At 37.5% G+C, this 18,805-nt stretch overlaps 1 long non-coding RNA gene across 1 annotated transcript in view; it reads right to left on the reverse strand.

Moving 5' to 3' along the window:
* Nucleotides 1-13,582: 13,582 nt before the first annotated feature.
* LOC118009306 overlaps nucleotides 13,583-18,805 on the reverse strand; it is a 31,466-nt gene continuing 26,243 nt past the window's right edge. The window contains exon 4 of the long non-coding RNA XR_004678873.1: nucleotides 13,583-17,304. This is a non-coding gene — a long non-coding RNA (uncharacterized LOC118009306). The remainder of the gene's footprint in view (nucleotides 17,305-18,805) is intronic.

The following is an 18,805-nucleotide window of genomic DNA, read 5'->3' on the forward strand; positions in this document are numbered from 1 at the left end:
TCATTGTATCATGTAGCATTTGACTTTCAATAAATCTCCGAAGTCTGTTTCACTTCTTTTCATTTTCTTTTCTGTGATAAAAATGTGAGCTGGATATCTTTAAAGTTTAATGTTACCACAAAATTAATTATTTAATCAAGAGTTAAAGAATTATTTCCTAATTGTTTTCCTGCAACTTCTGGTATTACAATATCTTAAATATTAATATCTTCAGATTAGGTGGCTTTTAATACTACATATCAAATATTCTCCAGAATGATTATTCATCATCTGTGTCATCTTGGACACAATTGTTAAATTGCTCTGACTCTTTCCTTACCATGTAAAATGGGGGGAAAGTGTAATGACTATGTTGCGATCTTATTGATAGGGTTAACTGAGATAACATAGGTGAAACGTTTTGTAGAATTCTGAGTTCATATAATCACTCAATAAATAGATGTTATTATCCTTCTCCCATTGGAAAAATAGCCATCCTGATCTACAGTTACATCTTCAGTGTAAGTAGGGTAATAAATCTGCTCCTCTGAATTCAACAACTATTCAGAGCTAAAAATCTTTTGCCCTCTCTATAGCCATATTACGGTTTCTTTGTATGATTTAGCATTTATGCAACTATCAATTTTTTTTTTTTGAGTAATGGAAAAAATGAGCGTTATCTCAACTCAGTGTAGGGACAGGAGAGTCTAAGTTGCCCAAGATCATGAGCCAAAAGTCATTTTTAAAAGGAAAGAGTCACTCCTCTCTGAACATAATGAGCACTTAGAGCAAGAACTAGAGACTAATTATCATCCGCTTTTTAAGATGCAAAGTGTAGACACTCTACTAATGATAAAGCCTCATAATTGATAATTATCTTTGATTAAAGAGTAGGAAGTTCTTTCAGAGGCTTTCAGTGCTGTGTACCATTGTCATAATTGATCTTTAATTCTTCCATCTAAAGATTCCTTTTATCATATGTTTAATCTTTGCTATTTACAAATAAGGTCCATACATAGGCCTTAATAACTATCCCTAGATGTGATATTACTTTACAAACGTCTTTGCAATTTAATCAGGATTCAGCCTGATTCTTTATATTTGCATATGAAAAGGTACAAGCAGTTCATGCTCTGAGGCAGAGGAGAAATCCCTTGCTCTGACCACTTTTGAATTCTCTTGATCCAGATTTTGTGAAAAGAGAGAACAATCCTCTCTCTGGATGTGTCTGGGGACACTTTACATAATTGCCAACCTTCTGGAGGAGAATGGTATTCTGATCCTCTCTATCTGGGGCGGGGGGTGGGATAGTCCATCTGATCTATTTCCTATCTATCATCCTAGTTTTCCCTCACTCTTCTTTTTCTGCCCACATTCTCAAATCATCTTGTAACTGCTCTCCTGATGTTCATAAATCACCTTCGTCCAACACCTAGTGGCCAATTTTATGCATATATCTGCTGAACCTGACTTTGCCAGACTCCTTCTCCCTGAAGACTCCAACTTCAGCTTTCCTGACAGTGCACCGTCCTCCTCCAGGCTCTCCAGTATGTCTCTGTTCTTTTGCCTGTTTCTCGCCCTTTCTTCTACCTCCTAAAGGTTAGTATCCCCCAAAGCTCCACCTTAGGACCTCCTCTTCTTTTCCTACATATTCCTAGCAGGATGTACTGTTGAACAGGGTCCTCCAAAATTTCACGCAGAACCTCAGAATGTGACTTGATTTGAAAATAGGGTCTTTGTAGATGTCATTAATTAAAGCTCTCGAGATGAAATTATTTTGGATTTAGGGTGAGCCCTGTACCCAGAGAGTGGCGTCCTTATAAGAGAGGAAAGGTCACAGAGACCGAGAAAAGGGCCCTGCGGGCTGGGGGGCTGGGACTGGAGTGACGCAGCTACGACCCAAGGAACGACCAGCACCCGAAGCTAGGAGAGAGGCCTGGGATCGTTTCTCCCTCAGAGCCTGCACAAGAAAGCAGCCTGCTGACATGATGGCAGACTCCTGGCCCCTTATACCATGAGAGAAAGGAAAAAGGGAGAGAAACCTGCCGTGTGAGGCCCCAGAGTCTGTGGCTAGCAGGGCTAGACCATGAGTACTGAGGATCTACTGGTTCTCTGACCAATGCCAGTGATTCTGGTGGGTGTGCTAAGTGCTCACTGGCCTTGTCCTCTCATCTCCCGCCTCTGCTTTTTAATTTGGGTACCCTACTATTATCTCAAGTTCTCTTTTTACCAAAGGACTTCATCGTCTTCTCCCCAGTTCACACTCTCCTTCACCCACTGAGTTCCCTCTTAAATGAACAAACTCAAGGCCCTGAGGTCTGTTCTTTTCATTAATAAAAATCATCTTGCTAACCCAGAATGTTTTGTATCCTCTTTCTCCCCTAATGCCTCTATGTAATGTAAATTATAAGGTTTGCCGGTGTCTCCACCTATCGCTCATATTCATCTTTTTTCATTCCAACTGCCCCACCTTTTCTCATTAAATTACCAGTTGATTGCATTATTTCCCAGAGGGGACTCATCACCCACAGTCTCTTCCTGATCGAAATCATCTTCCATCCTGGGCTCACATCAGGCAGTTTGTGGCAGGCCTGTACTCTATTCAAGACAATTACTAATTGCTGGCAAAGCAGACTCTAGTATCTACCTGAGTATAGTTCAGGGAATACCTGCATCATGTTAATTTGGAGCATTAGAATACAGATTTCTGGACTTTACCCAAACATGGACTCTTGGTTTGGGATCCAGAGTAATTCCCATAAAATGTTTATGCAAGTTCGATATTTAGACAAAGTGAATGCCTTTTATTTTGCTCTAAATCCACTCTCCTTCCTACATGAACCCTCTGTTTCTGCCAGAGAGAAATCCATCACTCCTCCCCACCAAATATACCTTGTTTATTTCTACTCATAAGCATTAGTTAGACCTAAAATCACTTTTTTTCTCTGCTTTCTCTTTAAAAGCTCAAGCTTCTTGTTCTTTAGGAAGACTTTTCCAGCCACATCACTCAAATTATTCTTTGCCACCTCTGGATTCTTATAGCATATTATTGTGGCAATGATTACTTGCTGATCAATTACATATCATTATTTAGGCTATCCGGTGGTTATGCTTTGTTTCCCTAAGAAAATCTTAAGCTGCTCCACACTGTTCACAGGATCTAGTAACTCAGTAAACGTGTGCTGAATCAATGCTTGCAAGGCTAGGTGTCACATCTCAAGTCTAGCCAATTATTATAGGAGAGTTAGACATATCCTGCCTCATTAGAAAAACTAATGGGAGTGGATGCTTATATTCCTATTCATTCTACTCAAGTACGATCATGAAGCCTGACTGGTGATAATTTAATAATGATAACATGTCTGACATCTGCTCTTCATAAATTTGAGAGTAGATAGCTAGAATGAAACCACCAATTTTAAGTCACATTGTCTACTGGTCTAATAGCTAAAGAATTAGTCTTAATACCACAAAACTTGGTTAGGAAACTAGGAAAATAATTATGTTTATAAAAATATAATTTTAGGGGCGCCTGGGTGGCTCAGTCGTTAAGCGTCTGCCTTCGGCTCAGGTCATGATCCCAGGGTCCTGGGATTGAGCCCCGCATCGGGCTCCCTACTCGGCGGGAAGCCTGCTTCTCCCTCTCCCACTCCCCCTGCTTGTGTTCCCTCTCTAGCTGTCTCTCTCTCTGTCAAATAAATAAATAAAATCTTAAAATATATATATATATATATATATATAATTTTAAAACTGAAACCATACCAGTGTTCATTACTCACTTTCAAATGTAAATCATTCCATTCACTCTGACAAGTATCTATTGAGCATAACATGTACTATGCAAATCAAAATACTGATTACTTGGTCCATGCACACTAACCATGGAAATTGAACATAGAACACTCTCTGTCGCTCTTTATGAGGAGGAAAACATAAACATGGTGCAGAGAAATACCTCTAATACACAGGTTCTATCAGTCTGCTTTATCTCCTTTAATCCAAATAAATGTAAATAACCATAAATAATATTTCAAGAAGCTTTGTCTACAATCATAAAATAACATATATTTTTAAGCCCTGCCTTGGCTTTCACTAATTAACTTATGCCTCGCTCAGGAGAAAAAAAGTTTACATTACAAATTTCAGAATTCAAAATACATTCCCTGCATTCTCCATTCCTTATTCTCACTTCTCAAATGTTACATAGAGAAAAACTGGAGAAACAATCATACTAGATCTCCAGTACTACCCCTGTCCACACATCTGACACAGTGAATGTTCATGCCCTCAAAATCCAAAAAGCATTACTCAAACCCCTCACTTGGACTGAACCCACTGGCTTCTTTATCAACACTTGGTGGGCCCTGAATCATCTCATTGATGCATTCAAACATCAAAGCACCTATATGCCAGGCTCTGTTCCAAGTATAAAACTAGGGATGAAGAGCTGAAGCACAGCCAGTCCTTACCCTCAAAACATTTACAGTTCAGAAGGATAGACACACACAAAAACAAATATGGACCATAAAGAGCTGTGGATGCCCTGCTCGAAGTGCACAAACAAGGCTCCCGTAGCTTCACAAAGCACAAGGCTCAAGAAGCAAGTTGCTTTCATTGTGTAATTGCTTAACAAATGTCCTGCATATTTCAAAGTGCGATTTAATCAACTAGAAATTTTAAAATAAGGTACAAATATCTTCTCATGAGAATATTGAGAATCAATGGACTTAGGCAGCACAGACTGACACTGTTATTCTCATTCACTCGTACCACTAATGAAAACAATGTATATATCACTTCATCAATATGATGGCATATCATCTAGTCAATAAAAATTATATTCTAAAGGTTTCAAATAACTTAAAGAATGTTGGATGGAAAAGTTAAGATTGAAAATGTATGAAGAATATGTTTGTAGCTGTAGTAAAAATTGCCTAGAAAAAAGGGATGACAAAATATACTAACTAGTTATTTCTGGTTTATTACTTTCTTCTTTATAGTATCAAGTATTTTCTAAATTTACAGTTGTAATCTGAAAATAAATATTTTATATAAATAAAATTCCACACTGTCCTAAAAAAGAAATCTGTATTCCCCAACATTTGAGGAAGCAAAGGAAGTATATACTAAAAGGTTAGTGGAAGAAAGAAAAGGTATTGAAAGGAAAGCTAGCACTTGCCTAACATTCTTTTTTTTTTTTTTTTTTAAGATTTTATTTATTTATTTGACACAGAGAGAGACGGTGAGAGAGGGAACACAAGCAGGGAGAGTGGGAGAAGGAGAAACAGGCTTCCGGCCAAGCAGGGAGCCCGATGCGGGGCTTGATCCCAGGACCCTGGGATCATGACCTGAGCCGAAGGCAGAGTTAATGACTGAGCCACCCAGGCGCCCCTCGCCTAACATTCTTATCACAAGAGATTCTCAGATATTTAATGGGAGCTTATGACTGCTCATTTTGCAACTGAGTAAATTTTTATGAAATGTAAATCTTTATATCCAAATTAATTAATATGCATTACTGCAATTTCAGGAACCTATACGTATTGGGGCAGTAATGAAATAGAAGCACACCAGACCCTCCATATCATCATCATCATCATCATCATTAATTTTTAGGTAGTCTCCACACCCAGCTTAGAGTCCAATTCAAGGCTTGACCTCAGGACCCTGAGCTGTTATCAAGAGTCAGATGCTTAACCGACTGATCCACACAGGCGCCCCAGTCCTTCACATTATTAAAAATGTCCTCAACCCTCCTGTCTGCCCTTCTTCCCTGTGGCTTCCCCGGCTGCCATGCCCCTGCTCCTGTGCTCCTGGCCTCAGCGTTCCCCTCCCCACCAGCAGTTTGACGGACTCAGAGCGTGGGCAGAGTGCTGACAAAACCAAGTCACTCTAAACAGTCAATGGTAGAAGTATAAGCAGTGAATTTCAAAGACTACTTTAAAAGGGCCAAAGGGACCAAAGAATGTGTTACTGACATTTTTGTGCTGTTCATATGCTAATTTGGACAATGCTTTAAATAAAATAAAAAGTTGCCATATTATTTTATTGTTATTTGGCCAGAAAATGCTGAGAAGGATTTCTTTGCAGTATTTTGTGTTAAGTTTCTTAGAAAATCACTTTTAGTCACATTAAAAAAGGCGAAGCCAGATAATGAGGAGGGAGAATTATTTGCCCCGAGATCTGATCAACATTTCCCTTCATCTTTAATATCGTTACCTTGAAACAGTCACCAAGGATCTCAGAGCTTCCAGTTTCTCTAGAGGGGCTGAGCTAAATGGTCTGTTATGTCTCTTCCAGCTCTGAAATTCTACATTTTTAAAAAAAATGTTTCTGGGTTTAAACAAGGCCTCTTGAAAAATAATAAAAAAAAAAAAATTTAAACTGGAAAAAATTTTTAATTGCTCAAGTGAATTAAGACATTTATTCCCACTACATAGATTTGAAATAATTATACACATGGTTTTTTAGCTTTCATATTTTTCAAGTATATAAACGCAGCACCAAAATATATATAGATCAAAACAAAACTGGCAATCTTAGTAATAAAATAGAAAATAAGCCTAGCTCTGCAATAGAATGGCAGTGAGTGGTTTTGCCTCTGACTTGGGTACTTCAGGAATTAAAATAATTTCACATAATGCAAAAGCCAAGACTATCTTATTATTATAATTAATAGCATTACTATTAGCAGTAACTTTTTTTTTTTATCACCTACTATATGTCAGGGGCTGGGTGTTTAACCTCATTTTTAATTTAATCCACATTATAGCCTATAGGTACAATTATAATTCCAGATGCAAATAATCAAGGCTCAGAGAGGTTAAGTAACTTGATGAGGTGACCAAGCCAGTGAGCGGAAGAACCAGATCTGGAACACAGGACTGTCTGATCTGCCTGTGCTCTTGACCATTGCCCCAACACTCACTCTGCTCATAAGATGCCTCGGTGACACACTTGTCCATTACGTAACCTCCTAGACCTTCTTGAGCTGACTCCCAACCTACCTCTTCAGAGTTGTTTCCACTGTTCCCTTTTGTAGGTACTTCATTCAAGTGAAAAGGAATCACTTCCTTTTCCCACTTTTGTGTCTTTGACTAAGCTCTTGGTTCCCAGACCTGTATTCCCAGGTCCTAAACATGTCTCAGATTATACTCATTGATCATGAAACCAGTCTACCTTGTCTGGAAGCAATGAGCCCTGCCTCGATTCTCACATCACATCATTTGCTCCTCTTGTGTAGCACGTATCAGCTAGCTATTGGTGATAGTGGGATTTATCACCTCCTCTACAGTGCAGTCCTTATGTACAGAATCAATAAGAGTTCACTTTTGTATCCTCGAAGCGTTTAGTACAAGGGGAATGTGACTGGTTTAGAATATGAGTCAGAAAGTTTAAAAATGAGTATTTTGTTTTAAGTCCTGCTAACACGCATTGGAAACTCGAGCTGCTGTAGCTGAGGATCACTTAAGAGAGAAACATTTGACAGGGAAACACACACTTACTTACACAACAACATACACACACAGTCTTAAAGAAATTAAGTAAAACAGAAGTAGAAATATGGAAAGCTGAGATTATTTGTTGGTTTTAGCTAATTTTCACTGAAGCATAAAGAAAGAGAATCAACTTGGGCCGCGGAAGTCTAGGGCTTCCTCTTTTTTACATTTCCGATTCTCACAACTACTGATGCCCTGGATAAAGGAGTGTATCTGGTAATTTTTTTAAATTTCATCAAAGAAAACTCACTTTAATATTTTCACTCTTATTTACCTCTCTGGTTAATCTGCAAAACTCAAAGTAAAAATTGCAGCAGTGTCTGCCCAGTAAAAGCATCTAGACATTTATGGTTAAAGTTAAAACTTTTTTTCTTACCATGAGATTTTAATTAGAAGCAGAAAACATGGATCAAATAAACTTTTAATATGCACACAGAATTTGTCTGCCCTTGCAGGCCATGGAGTTCTGTTGCGAGGAGCTCTATAGCCAACTATTTATGGCTCATAACAAAATGTTTGCCATCAAACAATGTCTTGGCTCTGTTTTCTGCTTACAATATGTCTGCTCATCCTTAACTGCCTGCCTGCTTCACTTCCCTAGAAACCTCTACAAGAACTGAATCCATCAGCTTTCCACTCCTCCAAATAATAATCTGTCATCATTAAGAAAAAGAAAACCATCTTATCCAAGGACCCCAGTTTTACTACCTTTCATCACAACATTTCAGACTGAATCACTATCATCTTATTGGATTATGTCATTGAGATTCCTTTCTCTTTTAGCATCCACATGCATGTGTGTAATCAATCATTATATCATCAATTCTCCATTCGGAAATTTTCTGGGATTTACTCTTCATCATTCTTACCACCTTCAGCCTAAAACAAGCTGTGACTTCCCATAGCCTATCCGTTCTGCAGAGACCTCTGTGAGCTACATTGTGAAAGTCAGTCCCTTCAAAGAACATGGTAGTTAACTATAAAAGAGATCCAAACATATAGTAAGAAAATAAAGTTAGTTAAAAGACCTACATATCAGGCACACAATAAGTATTTATTGAATGTGGAGATATAATCTATTCATGAATATTTTAAGGAGAGAGAATTAAAATACAAATACAGCATATTCTGACTGTACAATTTCATCTTAAGTTATTCCACATGATATCTTTTATGTTTCTAGTTCCTGACTTACTCCACATTCTTACTGTCCAGAAATAGACCTAACAGTTGTGGCCGCAGATGGTAAATACTTATCAATTGAAAAATCTAAGATACTAACCATTGCACAAATATTTTTCTAGTAGGTGTTTTTGGAATTGTTACCAATTTACTGGCTTTTGTTTCCTAGTCCTCCCTAGATCATTATTCCTGGATTAGACTATAGCAGATGGCAGAGATGACTTCTTTTTTTTTGGGTGTTCTAAATTTTTTTTAACTTCAATCTACAGTTGAGGAAGTAATAAACATTCTTGACTACTTTGAAAAGCATATTTCATTTCTCTGTGTTTAAGTAGCAAGTCAAGTTTATTCACCAAGACCCAGAACCAATCTACTGTCCTCAAACATTTTAAATGCTTCATTTTCTCTAAGTAATACCGATGTAACAACTGTATACCTAACACGCCATAATTACACGGTAGATATGCTGTGTGGATGTACAGAAGAATTGCACTTGAAAAGATGAGTTTTTGCATTCTTTAGCAACAGAATCGATCCTATATAATAAGGAATAAGCAGCACAGGGGAGAAATGAGAAAATCTTGTATTTGGGTTGAAGCCATATGTTCCAAAATGCTGTTCAGGGCCATGAACCTCAGTCACTGTGCTTGCTTGGCACTTCCCTTGTGAAATATTCAGAAGATCCTATCTGATAAAAACTAACCTAGACCCTTATTTTATTGACTTAATTGTGTCAATAGGAGGCATCTTCCAATGAAATTTCTCACTCTACACTAAAAAATAAATAAAGGTCTAGTGTCAAGTTATTTTATGTTATTAAATATTGTAGGATTGATAAGAGAACACCAATATGTTTTACAGGATCGAAGTATTGAGCTAAGACATATGCAAGTTCATGTTTATGGTGTGTTAGACGTCTGGTATTAACATATCTTGCCAATCTTCACCAGAACTCATGAGGCAGGTATTATAATTTTCTGCAGTTTTTAGATGTCAACTAAAGCACAAGGATATATAATTGGCCCGAGATCACCCGACCAATTAGTGGTGGAGCCAGGACTCAAATCAGTGGGTTTGACTCGAGAGGCCATGCTCTTCACAATCCAGATGATAACAGCAGCCTGTGAAGGGAAACACAACGGAGTCTGAGTAGACTTTGCAAAAGCCAGATAAAAGAATGTGGCAAGCTAAATTCTGGAAATATGGAAGGGGAGGACCAGATCACAGCGATGCATGGGGGAAATGTTATAATCTGTCTAAAATGTTAAGGGACCAATGGCTCTGGAGAAATCCAAAAATCCTTTGGTAATGCCATCTCTAGAAGTGTCAGTAACACAAACTCATATGCTGCTAGCTAAGCCACGTGCTTCGTTCCTATCTCAGCAAAATTGTAAGCTACGTCTCCTGGATGATTTCCCGTAGGAAGAAAGCTCCAATCTTAGGACCAGATTAATGCAAAAATGAGATTTTCTTTACAGAATTTGATTTACAAAAATTAATTTCTACCTGATATTAATAGATTGCATCGAATCTGAATAGAAGGGCTACCCTTAGTTACGTTAGACCTGAACTCACCAGTACAATAGCCCCTAGTCACGTGCAGCTAGCCTGCTCTTGAAATGTGGCTAGTCCAAATTGAGATGTGCTCTAAGTATAAAATAGACATTGGGTGTTGAAGGGGGAAAAAAAAAACATGCAAAATATCTCATTAGTAATGTTTATATTAATTACATGTTGAAATGATAATATTCTGGATTAAATAAAATGTTATTAATTTCACCCATTTCTTTTTATTCTTTCTAAAAATACAGAAATGCTAGAAAGTTTAAAATTACATATACAGCTTACAATGTGTTTCTCGTAGAATGCTTTTGATCCTTTAATTGTACTTAGTGAATATACTAATATGTATTCACATTGTATTACATAGTCTGAACCATATGCAAGGATTAAAACTTTTCTTCTGAATTCATATCTGATACAGCTTTTAGTTTCTGATTAAGTGCACCACATTTACTCAAATGCGCTTTTGTTTTCAAATTCTGCACCACGCGGGGGAAAGAGAGCTCTCTTACTTTGTTTGGGGCCTCTGGACTCACAAGACGGTTGCAAAGCACTAGAGCCACCAACTGTTCAAAAGTGGCAACACCCAGCTGCCTCAGACCTTCCCAGAACGAGAAGTGAACGTGTGACAAACACAAGTCTGTGGAGGAAAAAGTGTTTTAAATCATATATAGGCAATATGCATGATCTCTATTTTAAACTGATGTGGTTTGTTCATCCAGCAAAAATATAGGGGCTCACATTTCAGTAAATTCTATGGGAAAATAAATGGCAATCGTTCAAGAAAAAAATACTGAAAGTATATAGAAAACTGCATGCAGATGAAAAGATTTCAAATAAACATTGAGGAGTCACGTATAATAATGCTGTTTGAAAATTTTAATTGGCAGAAATCAGAAAATAACAATAAATATTTCCCATAACAAAATAAAGCAGCTTATATGTATTTTTGAAAACATGCTAATGAGTTTGAGAATATTTTTATGATTTTAAAAAGTTATCTGTAACGATGGAATAGTATGAATACTATGGTTCTGCAGGGACTTTTTGCATGCAGAAGTGTTGCTAATGAAAGTTTTGGCTACTATCAGTTTCCCAAGTGCCGGTGGATGCTTCATTTAGGACCAGATGGCCTCGCTCTACGGCCACTGAGGCCTGATGGACCCTCTTGGCTCCCACCAGTGTCCCAGAGTCTCCTGGCTGGTTTGGTGGAAAATTTTCCAGGCTTGCTTGGCCTGATGAATAAGGAGGTCCATGTCTTCTGCCTGAGGCTAAATAACAGAGGCAAAACAATCAATTTAGCAAACTTAAACCTTCAAATATGCAACCATAGGGCGTAGGTACAACCGTGGAATCTCGGTCCATCCGGTTTGTCTTTATTGGGTGTTTAACAAGCCGAGCAAGGATATCACCACAGCTCTGGGGAGTCTTCTACAAAGAAGGGTAGGCCATGGTTCTTACCTGTGATGCCTGTAGTCAAAGAGAACCCTGAAAATCTCCGGTGTCATCCACATATGAATATAATAACTGCCAAACACTCATCTTATTTCCTATAGCAAAATGAACCTTAGAAATTTGGTGACATCTGAAAAAAAGAATATCCCAGTCACTGTGCTTGGAGAACATCAAAATGAAACATGGTATATTTGTACTGGTGACGACTTTAGAGGAGGATGCATTAAAAAAGATGAAGCCTGGCTTCCCAGGCCATTTGAGGAGAGAAACACGAAAACTGTTTGGAAACTTAAGCTCTCCTTATTTTGAGGCATACATATCTTTAGGCAAACTGAATAATTTTGATGTTTAAAGGGATTGTCTGTGATTTTAAGAATAGTGTGCGATCTTCTCTTTTCCTTGGTGGAGTCAAACTCCTTAGCAATTTGTTATTTTAGGTTTTCTAATTCTGACTTGAATTATATGATAAATAAATCTTCCCTGAGAAAGTTTCTTAAAACTATCAGTTTCTTGGTAAAGGCCTATATTCAAGTGCATTTAGTATGTTTAAAACTAGACACCATCTCAAAGTTTTATTCTGATTTATTATCTTTTAAATGCATACATTTGAAATTGTCTCTTTGAAAATGTATTGGTTTATGGTGTAATTTTACATTAAGAATTATTCTTGGAAAAATAGCTCTAGATGTTTATGGGTAATGTGTGAAAGCTCTGTAATATATAACATTTGCCATCAATATACTTTCAAACAGAGAAACAATAAAGTATTAAAGTATATGTTGCAGGTAGAATAGATAACCACTCTGTTTAGTGTTATATAGAAGTGGTAGAGAGATGATTTTTACCCTAATGGAAACTATACGCTAATTGTGTAGGAAAGACTGACATGTGACATGGGAATGAAAATTATAGAGTGAGAGTGGGTGTTAAGCCTTGTAATGAATGCCAATGGGATCAAAGCAGTCTTTATGCAGCAGGAAAGTTATCATTGAAGAGAAGGGAACTGTGAGAGCTTTAAAGAATAAATATAACTTGGACAAATAGAAGAGGGAGAGAGAGATGTTCCAGGAAATGGATCAAAAAGAAAGATGACAGAAAAATATTAATTTGCCTGTGAAATAATAAGAACAAGAGGCTAAAAAAGTATATATATACATATGTATGTGTGTATATATATTGCATTTATCTTTCAAAATACCTGATTTAAAACCATTGTCCTCTTCTTAAATTTTATTTTGTTATGTTATGTTAATCACCATACATTACACTAGTTTTTGATGTAGTGTTCCATGATTCATTGTTTGCATATAACACCCAGTGCTCCACTCAATATGTGCCCTCTTTAATACCCATCACCAGGCTAACCCATCCCCCCACCCCCCTCCCCTCTAGAATCCTCACTTTCTCAGGGTCCATAGTCTCTCATGGTTTGTCTCCCCCTCCGATTTTCCCCCCTTCATTTTTCCCTTCCTACTATCTTTTTTTTTTAACATATAATGTATTATTTGTTTCAGAGGTACAGATCTGTGATTCAACAGTCTTACACAATTCGCAGTGCTCACCATAGCACATACCCTCCCCAGTGTCTATCACCCAGCCACCCCATCCCTCCCACCCCCCACCACTCCAGCAACCCTCAGTTTGTTTCCTGAGATTAAGAATTCCTCATATCAAAAAAAAAAAAAAAGAATTCCTCATATCAGTGAGATCATATGATACATGTCTTTCTCTGATTGACTCATTTCACTTAGCATAATACCCTCTAGATGAATGGATAAAGAAGATGTGGTGTGTGTGTGTATATATATATATATATATATATATATATAATGGAATATTATGCAGCCATCAGAAAAACCCAAAATCTTGCCATTTGCAACAACATGGATGGAACTAGAGGAAAACCATTGTCCTCTTAAGACCAGTTATTAGATAATGTTATTAAAATGGTTTAGCCGAATTTAGTCATCATTTTGTATGTATATACTTAAGCATAATCAAACAAGTTATAATACCAATATTTATTTGGACTTTCAACTTACAATAGAATGAAACCAGGCAGCTCCTGGATTTTGTTCATGGCATTCACAGATATCATCAAAAAAGAATTACTAATTTGGCATCATTATCTTCAAGATTATAATTTTGTCGAAGAAAATTCAACTAGAAGAAACATCCTGCTACTCCAGGTGGAGATAAACACGTGTGATTGGAAGTCATCTGGTTTTGTGGGTGAATGAAAAAGTGCCAGACATCACTGGGCTGCAAGATCATAGCTTTCTATACTGGCATGTTTGAGATCAGTTCACAACTAAAATGGTGCCTTGAATTGCTACCTGTTGAGAGGTTTTGTCATAACAAAGACTCTAATATGTGATTGCTGATTTTCTAAAAGACAAGTCTTCACATACTTAAATGAACCTTTTATAGAAGCTTTACTATTAGGAGGATATAACCAACCCAAATTCCAGCTCAGTTTGACAGGGAAGAGTTGACTCATGAATTGGTCATTTGACAGATATTTTCAGCCACATGAATAAGGTAAATTGTTTGATTGGAGGCCTTGACATGACATTGTAGATACTGATGGGAAAAACAAAAAAACAAAAAAAGAAAACAAAAAAACACTTATTGTTAGGTACACATTGTCACTCTGGAAAGAGATACTGAAAGCAGACAACCTTGTAGGATGGTCTAGTGCTGGAGAAAATTCTTCAGGCTACGGATGAAAATAACAGAGTTCTGAAATTTTTACTCTAAACAGAAATCTGTAGACACCTAAAAGCACCACAAGCCACACTGAAGATGTCTTCTGCATGTTCATAGGTAGAGAGCAGCAAGTATTCCTGACTTGCCAAAGAAGAATGAATCAAAAACCATTCCACTGTGTCAATTTTGCATTCTAGCCAAGCAGTGTATCCTTCTCCTTGAATTTACATTTTAACTTATTTTTTTTTCATTTTCAATATTTGAAAAAATGTTAGGAAGATAGAATTCTTTAGACATGTTGCTTTGTCATCTATATGAAGAAAATCAAATTCTACTATAGTTAATTGTGCTAATGTGTAAAAATGGGGGGTCCTTGGATTTCATTAGATTTTAAAGGACCCAAGACCCATAAAGACTAAGAAGCATTGTTTTATAGACATACTACAAATGATGAGGCATATATATTGGTTCCTCTTCAAATATAGTACAGGAGTTGTTCAAAACTATGTTGCAAGAGACAACTCAAACTAGTTTAAGTAAAAACTGAAGTTTAGTTGCTTTAATAAGTGAGATATTTCATGGTAAAGCTGGGTCTGGGATCAAAATGATATAGTGAAGTAGGCTTGTGCTCATTTGTTCTCACTCTCTCTCTCTTTCCACATTGTGGAAAAAATGGCCACCCACAGATTAGTAATCCCAACAGAAAGCTGCAGCCCTTACCCTCCCTGAAGTTATTCGATCAAATGCGCTACTTATCATTCTCACTGAGGCTGGGACAGGTGTCCACTTTTATGATTACAGATAGGTGGAATGATCCTCATTTAACTCACTCCCCATAAGGAAATGGAATTCTCTTACCAGTAATAGAGCAGTAGAAGTGGAGAGCTATCCATTGTCCACCTAGGAAAAACATGCCCTTTACCCCATAGGTGTAAACTGGGTGTGTTGAACAAGCATGACATAAGGATTGTGATCACAGTGACAATTAAGTTTTGTCCCTTACTTTGGCTTCAAAACTTACTCAGTTCAGGTAATCTTCCCTTACCTTGAAAGACTATTGGACAGGTCCATAATTTTTGTTGTCACTCACTTGCAAAAATTAAAAGTTCTTCAGTTATTGTTAGTAAACACAATTTCAATTTAAAAATTAGACACCCAGTACAAAATATTAAGCCAAATCTTAAGCTTGATATAGCATTGAACATTCTTTTCTTCCCAAGCTTGGATCTGCTCTCTCTGGAGGCATGCCATGGGGAAGGAAGGAGGGAGGTAGAGGGAACAGGGGTGCATCCTTTGTGTTCTCTGATCCTGCCCTTTCTCTCTTCAGAGATTCCTTAACACACTATCTCTCTCTTACACTGCCCTTGATCCAGTCAGGCAGATGACTCTTCCAGATGATCTTCTACCATTTTGTTCTACACCCTTAGGCCTATGTACATTCATCTTCATTCTTTCTCTGCTGAGATTTACTGGCCCTCATTGGACAAGATTCATGACATCCTACACATATCCCACCTCTGGTTCATCTCTGAGTAGTCGTCATCCTAACATCCTAACATAACTTAGCCTCTCCTGATTAACACACGTCAACAACTCTCTCCAATAAAATCTCTTGACCAAATTCCTCTTTACTACACCCTGACTCCTTTTTATATTCCTTAAGGAATAGGTTTTTAGAGATGGTTCCTTTCTAATTCTGCATATGTAAGCTTCATGTGGGCAGAAAATTTTAACTGCTTCGTTCACTGCTTCATCCCCAGCACCCAGAATAACAAGTGGCATGTAATAGGCATTCTATGTTGAATAAATCAGTATGAAGTTGGAGACTGTCATTTAGGTAATCTGATGTTGATCACTGGTGCCTCTGTCAAAATAGAGACAGGAAAGATCCAGTTATAACATCATATTAGACATGCACAAACAATTCCCACATTTCCTCTGCCTCATATAGTAAATACAATTATCCCACTTACAACCGAAAATGCACTTACACTTCCCCAGAGGCAGAGAACAAAAAATCAAATCCAGCTACTGTGTAAATGGTATGTCTAGGAGCTCTTAAGCATACTCTTCTTAGTCCAAGGTGCTTTGTCATGTCTGGCAACATTTGACTAAATTATAGGTTTAATCACTCTATGTACTGGTTATCTATTGTTGAGTCACAAAACCACTCCAAAACTTCATGGTTTAAAACAATGATATTTATTTTGTTCATAGGCCTGCAATTTGGGAAGGGCTTGGTGGGGGCATGTCATCTCTACTCCTTTCAAGCTGAAAAGGCTTGAAGGCTGATGACTGGCATCATCTGAGGACTCAGTCACCAACATTTGGTTGATATTGACTCTCAGCTGAGACGGTGGCCGGGATACAGATACACAGATTCTCATAAGGGTACTTAGCTTCCTCAAAGTATGGTGATTTGGTTCCAAGGGTGAGTATCAAGTGGTTCAGGCAGTAACTGTATTCTTTTTATGTGCAGCCTCAAAAGTCACAGTGTCACTTTTTTCACGGTCACAGGCTCTCCCAGATCCAAAGAGAAAAAACACAGACCCCCTGCCATCTCAATGAATATGTGTCAACATTGCACCATAATAAAAGCTTGAAGGATGGGATACATATTATTGTGATCATCTTTGGAAAACACACTCTTCCATACCCCAAAATATCAGTTTACGACAATGAAGACAGGCAGAATTCCCACATTTGGAAAAAGAACAAGAGTGTAACAACAAATGGTCCCACGCCTTACACCATGTCTTGAGGCCAGGAACAGCAAGGCCCACCCTCCTGAGTTTTATTCCTCTGTCAGTCCTGCAGCCACGGGCTGCATGTCCACCTCAGTCTTACCTGAAAGGGGTTTGGGGAGTAAGTCTCTATTTTTAACAGATCTCTTTTTGTTAGCAGTGGTTCTGAAGCTCTGAGAAAACACAATTAAGAGAATTAATCATCACAGTACTTTCAGGATCCAGGCTTCTCTTGAACCACCTAAAATCTGAGATGCCGGTCAATTACATTTCTCTTACTTTCACCGGCTCGAATGCTAGCCCATGGTCTGCTTGCCCTCAGATACACTCACTGCCTTCTTGTTCTTCTCAAACTTCATAGGCCCTTTCCCATGTTCCCATGTGATCTGCCTTTTGTTAGAAGGAAGAAACCAGGGTATCTCTCCCTATGCCTTGCATGGCATCTTTGGCTGCGTTTCCTTCATAATCCCATTGCCCAGGTTTCAGGGACACTTCATTCTCCTTTGTTCTCCTGGTGTAGGGAGATGGTCTGCCCTGCTTTTGCTCATCTCTGGGTTGACATATCATCAATTTGACATCTCTCAATGATTCCATCATCTAACTAATTCCACTATTAAATGTCCTTTGTTTCAAATTCTTAGAAGTACTTAAGTATTATTTAAGCTACTGTTATTCTGACTTTGAGTTAGAGCAACTGAATCTACTGATTTTTACAAATTGAATTAAGTCTGTGGAGTGTTCTCTATCTAAATTGTGACTTTTCCCATTTTAAAGTTTATTAAAATAAGCTGATTTATTAAATTAGCTTATTCACGTTCAGAGAAAGGAAGTGTTTACTGAACATTTATTACCGGCAATAGATTTCATAAATCATTCAATTCTCACGATTCAATAAAGTTGGAGGATCACCCCCCTCTTATAGTGAAAAACCTGAAACTAAGATTAATTAAGTAGCTTATCCAGTATCTTACTCTTTATTATTCTTTCCACGACACTGTACTATGCGTTGCCTATTTTATTTATTGCCTATGGTCTTTATCCTGCTTTGAAAATTGCCATTTGATATTTAGTAATAAATTTTAATGTTTTAGTGAACATCTCCAAATCAGATTTGTGTCCTTCATAAGTACCTTTTCATCTATACTTTGATAAATCAAAGCTTTTGGTTGAGAATTAGTTACTATAGGAATCCAATTAATAATCAAACATGGAGGGGGAGTTAAGGCACTTCAGGAAGAGTGCACACAACCAAATCACCAATAATTACTTAAAATTTTCACTATTTGCATCCTAAGCTCATAAAGTCTAAAAAATACATTTAATTTGTAGAAAAAAACCATTCATGAATAAATAAATTAGTATTAGTACTGAAATAAACCTGTTCTCTGCTTGCACAGTAGGTCTGACATTAGTTAGAAGGAAATCATATTGAATTAATACAACGTCCGCACGAGTATAAATCATATTGTCAGCTACCACAGTGTCACAAAAGCGCTTCACCATAAAGTGATGGTTTGGTTGCAGCCACATTTGCATTGAGAATGATGAAAAGCATCTGAGCTTGTTTGGTGTCACCTTGAAACATGTTTGAAAGCTCAGGGATACACATCTTTCACGTATATTTTATTTCATGTAGACTAATTTAGTGACAATTTTAGTTTTTCTGAGTTCCTT

This window comes from Mirounga leonina, unplaced genomic scaffold (genome assembly GCF_011800145.1).
Source record: "Mirounga leonina isolate KUSES-001 unplaced genomic scaffold, KU_Mleo_1.0 Mir_127, whole genome shotgun sequence".
NCBI classification, from domain to species: domain Eukaryota; kingdom Metazoa; phylum Chordata; class Mammalia; order Carnivora; family Phocidae; genus Mirounga; species Mirounga leonina.